The 7217-nt window shown below is 50.3% G+C and overlaps 1 long non-coding RNA gene across 1 annotated transcript; it reads right to left on the minus strand.

The window, feature by feature from the left end:
- Positions 1 to 418: 418 nt before the first annotated feature.
- Positions 419 to 3509, minus strand: LOC107834249 (uncharacterized). The gene is made up of 3 exons (XR_001660038.1): positions 3497 to 3509; positions 2566 to 2568; positions 419 to 595 (listed from the first exon to the last, which is right to left on the minus strand). It is a non-coding gene; the product is annotated as an uncharacterized LOC107834249 (long non-coding RNA).
- Positions 3510 to 7217: the final 3708 nt, after the last annotated feature.

Consider the following 7217-nt stretch of genomic DNA (forward strand, 5'->3'; position numbering starts at 1 on the left):
AATGAGTGAGCATTGTGTTGCTGTCCATTAGAAGTCACGCTGTGTTAGTGGAGCCACTGTGTGAAAACAACTGGGAGTCAATTATACACCAGTTAGCGAGGTCGGGGTGTGAGCCACACACACACACACACACACACACACACACACATGCACACACAAAAACACAAACACACAGCGCGGCTCAGCTGGGGGAGTTCCTGCAGACAGATGGACCCGTTTTTACAGCGCAGCCCTCGACATTCGCTCCGTATTGTAGTGGCACAAAGAGCAGCTGGTTCTGGTTCTGAGAGGACGGATGTTAGCCAGAGGAGGAGGAGGAGGTGATGAAGGCCTATTATCTGCTCATTATGTTCAGCAACAGTTAGAGAAAACATTCCTGATCTTTGCTGGTTCTGTCTCTGACCAGAGAAACTCATCCAGGATTTAGTGGCTTTGATTCCTGCAGCAGGTCAGACTGACGACCAGAAGCTGCAGCTGGAGATCTGACTAGAACCAGGAGGGTAGAGACACCACCTGGTTCTACACCACCCGGTTCTACACCACCCGGTTCTACACCACCCAGTTCTACATCATCCAGTTCTACATTCCTTCACTGCTGGTCGTTTATAAATCACTGAACAGATTAAAGATCTGCTGCTGGATCAAGCTGCTGGTTCTGGTTCTGGTTCTGCGCTACATCCAGAATCAGAACCAAACATGGAGAAGCAGCACTCAGCTTCTATGCTCAACAGATCTGGAACAAACATCGAGAAAACTGAAAAAATAGCTGAAACCCTGAGCTCCTTTCAGGTTGGTTGAAGCTGCTTTGATTATCAGTAACTGGAACATTGATCAATATATTGATGTGGTGATTTTGACGGTGGAATTTGATCATATGGAATGCTTATTGCTTGTTTCATATTTGGTTGTTGTGTTTTATTAAGCCTTGTTGCTGAAATGTGCTAAGCTAATGAATCTGAGTTTGAGCATTAATGCTGTTACTTATGGATAAACATAATTAATCACTAAATTAAATCAGTTTGTTTTGCTACTAAGCAGATAAAATCTTTATTTTGGTGTATGTGTATGATGTGTATGTGTTTGGTGTGCAGGGGACCAGTCTGCTGGTTCTGCTCTGCTGGTTCTGCTGTGCTGGTGCTGGTCCAGTCATCCAGTCATCCTGAATGGGTTTTCTTGCTGCTTATTGGTTTCAATATTGGCTTTTCTCACATCAAATATTTCAGAGATGAATTAATTACGACTTAATGAGGCTGTTAGGCAGGAAGCTGCTCATTTTTTAATTATCAAGAATTTATCCTTCAGATCTCTGACAGATATTTCAGATATTTCAGGCCTGTAGGGGGCGCTATCAAGGTTCAGACCATGTTTTCCCCTCATGAATAAAATCCTCACCAGCTCTTTGAATTTCTCTGCCTCTTTTACAGCCTCGGCTCAGAAATGAATAGATGAATATTACTCCGAGGCAGCTCAGAAAATGAAGCTATTGAACGGAGTGACTTTGTCCTCCAGATGAGTGACGAGCGCTAATCTTCTGCCTGAAGGGCTTCTGTTCAGGGAGCCGATTCTCTTTTCACTGAGAGCATTATTAATATTATCGCCGTAAAAAAGGAAGAAAAACTGAGGTCAAACCATCTCTAACAGGTCAGCGCACAGAAAGAGCGTTTTTTTAGTATAAACATGACCCCTGATGAAGAGGAGCAGTGATCCAGACCTGCTCAGCACACACATACTGGTTTTCTCACCATTATGAGGACCAACATCAGAATGCTGCTTTATTGGGACCAAAAGCCTGGAAAGCTGGACTTTGGTCTAAAGGCTTAAGTTCAGATCAGCTGGTTCTGCTGAAAGCAGGCTGTGGATCTATGTGAGCTGCAGGCTGATGGTAGAAAAAGATCGGCTTCTCTCTCACGTTTACAGGACACATCTCAAAACATCAACATGCACAAGAAAGAAACAATTAACTTTGGTCTGCAATATCCTGAGGCTGATGGGCACAGCTGGCACAAACAACATGATGAACCAGTGTGTTAACATTAGCTAAGTAGTGTGCTAACATTAGTTAACTTGAGTGCCAACACTAGCTACTTAGTGTGAAAACATTAGCTGTGCTAATGTTAGCGATCTAGTTTGCTAACAACTAGAGAGCACCATTATTTAAAAACTTAGCTGCACTAACCCTAAAGAACTATTCACAAACATTAGTTCTGCTAGCACTAAATCTCTAGACCAACACAGCATTTAGCTGAGGCTACTGCTAAAAGTATAAGTTTTAAACATCAATCCTGAAGGTGTGCAGCTTATCTTTTTCAGGACTGGTAGTAAAATGTTGCTTCATACAATTATGCTTCACCAGAAATCTGCAGGATATCTAAACTGCTTTCCTTCCTTTTAGCTCAGTGACTCAAACAGTGAGAACTAAAAGCAATGTATCATAAACGTTCATATCTGTCTTCATGGTCTCATTTTTACTGAACCTGTGGACTTTCTCCTGCTGCTTCTGTCAGCAGGTCAGAGTGGTAATTGGGCCAGTCCTGGTTCTGCCGGGTCTTCAGCTCTGGGCCTGACAGACTAGTTGGTCCCCTTAGAGGCAGAGAGAATTAGCGCTGGATGCTAATTGAATTTCATGGCCGTCTTTGTGGCGACCCGCCACCTTCTGCTACTGTTGCCGTCTCTGTGACTGAAAGAATCAAAGTGTGTTTGTGGAGGGAGGGGGCGATAAATGGCTCTTTTCAGCAGCTGTGTGTGTGTGTGCGGGGGGGCTGGGGGCGAGGAGAAATAGGGGGGTAATAGACAAGCCAATATACTGCTGAACAATGGCGCCCCTCCCCCGGCGGCGGCGGGGGGCCACGAAGGATCAAGGCCTTCCAGCCCATGAATTCATGGCTGTTGCTTTCTGGCTGACGAGGCGCGCTGCCTCGTCTTCATCGCTGAAATGAGCAATAAAAGAGGCTCAGGGGGGCAGCAGGGTGGGGGCAAGTGGGGGTAACAGAGTGGTGGGGGGTGATAAGAGTTGGGGAAGATTTAGGGAGACAAGAGAGAAACTTTTGTGGAGATGGAGAGGGAGAGAAAAGGCGAGGAGTGTGGAGAATGGGGAGTGATGGGCGGGTTAATCTGGCATCCATCTGCTGACCCCCCCTCCCTGCTGCCACCACCGGAACATCGCACTAAATGTTCCTGGACAGGGGCCTTTGTCAGTAACACCCCTTGCTCTCACCCCCCTCCACAAAACACTTAATAATGAGATTAAAACTTCAAATAAATGAAGTGTGAGTGAAAGGAGGTGGGGGGCTCCCAGTCCAACCAGTTCATTCACCAGTCTGCTGGTTCTGACCAGGTCTGTGGACCCAAACATCTGCAGGAGGAAATTATCTCTGAGTTCATGAACGTCTGATCTCCAGAACCTTTAACCTGGTTCTGATCTCCAGAACCCAGAACCTTTAGCCTGGTTCTGATCTCCAGAACCCAGAACCTTTAGCCTGGTTCTGATCTCCAGAACCTTTAACCTGCTTCTGATCTCCAGAACCCAGAACCTTTAGCCTGGTTCTGATCTCCAGAACCTTTAGCCTGGTTCTGATCTCGAGAACCTTTAGCCTGGGGGAGGGGCGGGGGGTTAGGGTTACCTACCCCACCACTGAGCCAACGCTGTCAACGTTCCTTGGCTGCTAAGTGCTAGCTAGCATGGATACTAGCACATCATGAGAGCAACCTGTCACATGTTGGTCTGGAAATCTGAGACAGGAGTTGTGCTTCAGGGTGCCACCACTAGTTGGCGCCCCATCAGCTGAGACGGCAACTTGGTATTGAAGTGGTTCTGGGGTTGCTGCTGATGCTCTGAATGATTCAGACCCGAGTCCTGGCACGCTGCAGGAAATGCTGTTGGTGTTCAGGTATCATCATCATCATCATCATCTTCAACAACCTCCTGGTTTATCAGCCTGGCGGCCTCCTGGCTTCCCTCCAGGCTTGTTTTTATGTATAGATGTGGTTCATGTCTGCCTGTAACATTTTCAAACTTCCCGTCAACTTTAGACATCAGCTGGTAGCACACTGAAGTCAGCGGTTTCCAGATGGTTGGAGGAAGGGGGGCGTCTGGGCCCTGCTCCCAGGCGGTAGAGGGGGTGTCATGCTCTGGGATCAGAGTTATAGTTGACGTACAGATTGTTGTTTCAGAGCTGCATGGATTCCCATGATGGGATGTCTTCAGGTAAATAACTGAGCCGAGGCAAAAGGAGGCGATGGTGATGGTGATGATGATGATGATGATGATGACGACGATGGTGATGATGATGATGGCAGTTGTGAGGAGGAGGAAGAGGCCTCATGTTTATGTTGTGGAGCTGAATACAGACAGCCTGATTTCAGCCTCCTGTGAGTCTGATGAAGCTCTGCAGACTCTCGGCTTCCTGCTGGGAGAAAAAACAGAATCTTATCTGGGTTCAATCTCCTGCACTCTGCCTGCCTTCATCAGCCTCCTGCTGGGCTGGACTCGTCCAGAACCAGAACCTTCAACATCCTGTAGAAGGCAGATACCGATGAGCTGAAACTCATCCTGCCGTTTGGTCCTGTTCTTCATTTATTTTCTTTAATGATATAAAATGATCAGAGATGTTCTCTGTTTCCTCCATCAGGCTGTCTGACCCATCAGGGTGTTCTGAGCATGCTCAGTGGACCGGACCAGACCGGATTGCTGTGGATGGGTCCAGGTCTGAGGGACAGCAGGCGGTGCATCCAGAAAATGTCTTAAATCAGTTATTGTGTCAGATACGATCATCTCAGGTCTGAATGTTCTGACATTTAATCTCCTTACTGCCATTTCAAGCAACAGTTAGCATCGGCTTGAGGCTAATGCTAAGTAGAGGCTAGTATCCTTGCTAGCTAGCTAGCTTTTTTGTGTCTGTCATGGATGAAGAGCTTGACATGTGAGGAGCGACAGACTGCAGCGACACATTCATGAACGTCACTGAGCCAACACAACATCGAGAACTTTCAGCACAAATTCATTGTCAGTTACTCCTCCTTGGGCTGCCATCTTATCGTGGTGGAGGGGTTTGAGTGTCCCAGTGATCCTAGGAGCTATGCTGTCTGGGGCTTTATGCCCCTGGTAGGGTCACCCAAGGCAGACAGGTCGTAGGTGAGGAACCAGACAAAGCGCAGCCTGAAGACCCCAATGATGAGGAACAACTTTGGATTTAGTGTTCCCTCGCCTGGACGCGGGTCACCGGAGCCCCCTCTGGAGCCAGGCCTGGAGGTGGGGCACGATGGCGAGCGCCTGGTGGCTGGGCTTTTACTCATGGTGCCCAGCCAGGCTCATCCCGAAGAGGAGACGTGGGTCCCCCTTCCAATGGGCTCACCACCTGTCGGAGGAGCCAAAGGGGTCGGGTGCATTGTGTTATGGGCGGCAGCCAAGGGAGGGGACCCTGGTGGTCTGATTCTCGGCTGCAGAAACTGGCTCTTGGGACGTGGAATGTCACCTCTCTGGTGGGGAAGGAGCCAAAGCTAGTGTGTGAGGCTGAGAGGTTCTGGCTAGAAACAGTCGGTCTCACCTCTACGCATGGCTCTGGTTCTGGAACCAGTCTCCTTGAGAGGGGCTGGACGTACTTCCACTCTGGAGTTGCCCACGGTGAGAGGGGCCGGGCAGGAGTGGGCATACTTGTTGACCCCCATCTCAGCGCCTGTACGTTGGGGTTTACCCCGGTGAACAAGAAAGTAGCCTCCCTCCGCCTATGGGTGGGGGTATGGGTTCTGACTGTTGTCTGTGCTTACGAGCCAAACTGCAATTCAGATTACCCACCCTTCTTGGAGTCCTTAGAGGGGGTACTGGAGAGTGCCCCTCCTGGGGACTCCCTTGTTCTGCTGGGGGACTTCAATGCTCACGTGGGCAATGACAGTGAGACCTGGAGGGGCATGGTTGGGAGGAACGGCCCCCCGATCTGAACTCAAGTGGTGTTCTGTTGTTGGACTTCTGTGCTCATCACGGATTGTCCATCACGAACACCATGTTCAAGTATAAGGGTGTCCATATGTGCACTTGGCACCAGGACACCCTAGGCCGCAGTTCGATGATCGACTTTGTCATCGTTTCATTGGATCTGCGGCCGTATGTCTTGGACACTCGGGTGAAGAGAGGTGCGGAGCTGTCCGCTGACCACTGCCTGGTGGTGAGTTGGTTCCAGTGGTAGGGGAGGAAGCCGGTCACACCTGGCAGGCCCAAACGTGTAGTGAGGGTCTGCTGGGAATGTCTGGTGGAGTCCCCTGTGAGACGGAGCTTTAACTCCCATCTCTGGCAGAACTTCGAACACGTTCCGGGGGAAGTGGGGGACATTGAGTCTGAATGGACCATGTTCCGTGCCTCCATTGCCAAGGCGGCTTATCAGAGCTGTGGCTGCAAGGTTGTTGGTGCCTGTCGCCGCGGCAACCCTCGAACCCATTGGTGGACACCTTCGGTGAGGGATGCTGTCAGGCTGAAGAAAGAGTCCTATCAGGCCTCTTTGGCCTGTGGGACTCCAGAAGCAGCTGATGGGTACCGGCGGGAGAAGCAGCATGCGGCTCGGGTGGTCGCTGAGGCAAAAACCTGGGCGTGGGAGGAGTTTGGAGAGGCCATGGAGAAAGACATCCATACGGCTTCAAAGTGATTCTGGTCCACCATCAAGCATCTCAGGAGGGGGAAGCAGTGCAGCACCAACACTGTTCATAGTGGGGATGGTGTGCTGCTGACCGCAACTCGGGACATTGTGGGCCGGTGGGCGGAATACTTCGAAGACCTCCTCAATCCCACCAACATGCCTTCCGTTGAGGAAGCTGAGCCTGGGGCCTCTGGGTCGGGCTCTCCAATCTCTGGGGACGAGGTCGCTGAGGTGGTCAAAAAGCTCCTCGGTGGCAGGGCCCCGGGGTGGCAGGGCCCCTTGGTGGCAGGGCCCTGGGGGTGGTGAGATCCGCCCGGAGTTTCTTAAGGCTCTGGATGCTGTAGGATTGTGTTGGCTCACACGACTCTGCAATATCACATGGACATCGGGGGCAGTTCCCCTGGATTTGCAGACTGGGGTGGAGGTTCCCTTGGTCAAAAAGGGGGACCAGTGGGTGTGCTCCAATTACAGAGGGGTCAGACTCTTAAGCCTCCCTGGCAGGTCTATTCAGGGGTCCGGCGGATAGTCGAACCTCGGATTCAGGAAAAGCAGTGTGGTTTTTGTCCTGGTCGTGGAACACTGGACCAGCTCTAC

This window comes from Poecilia formosa, unplaced genomic scaffold (assembly GCF_000485575.1).
Source record: "Poecilia formosa unplaced genomic scaffold, Poecilia_formosa-5.1.2 Scaffold561, whole genome shotgun sequence".
Taxonomy (NCBI): Eukaryota; Metazoa; Chordata; class Actinopteri; order Cyprinodontiformes; family Poeciliidae; genus Poecilia; species Poecilia formosa.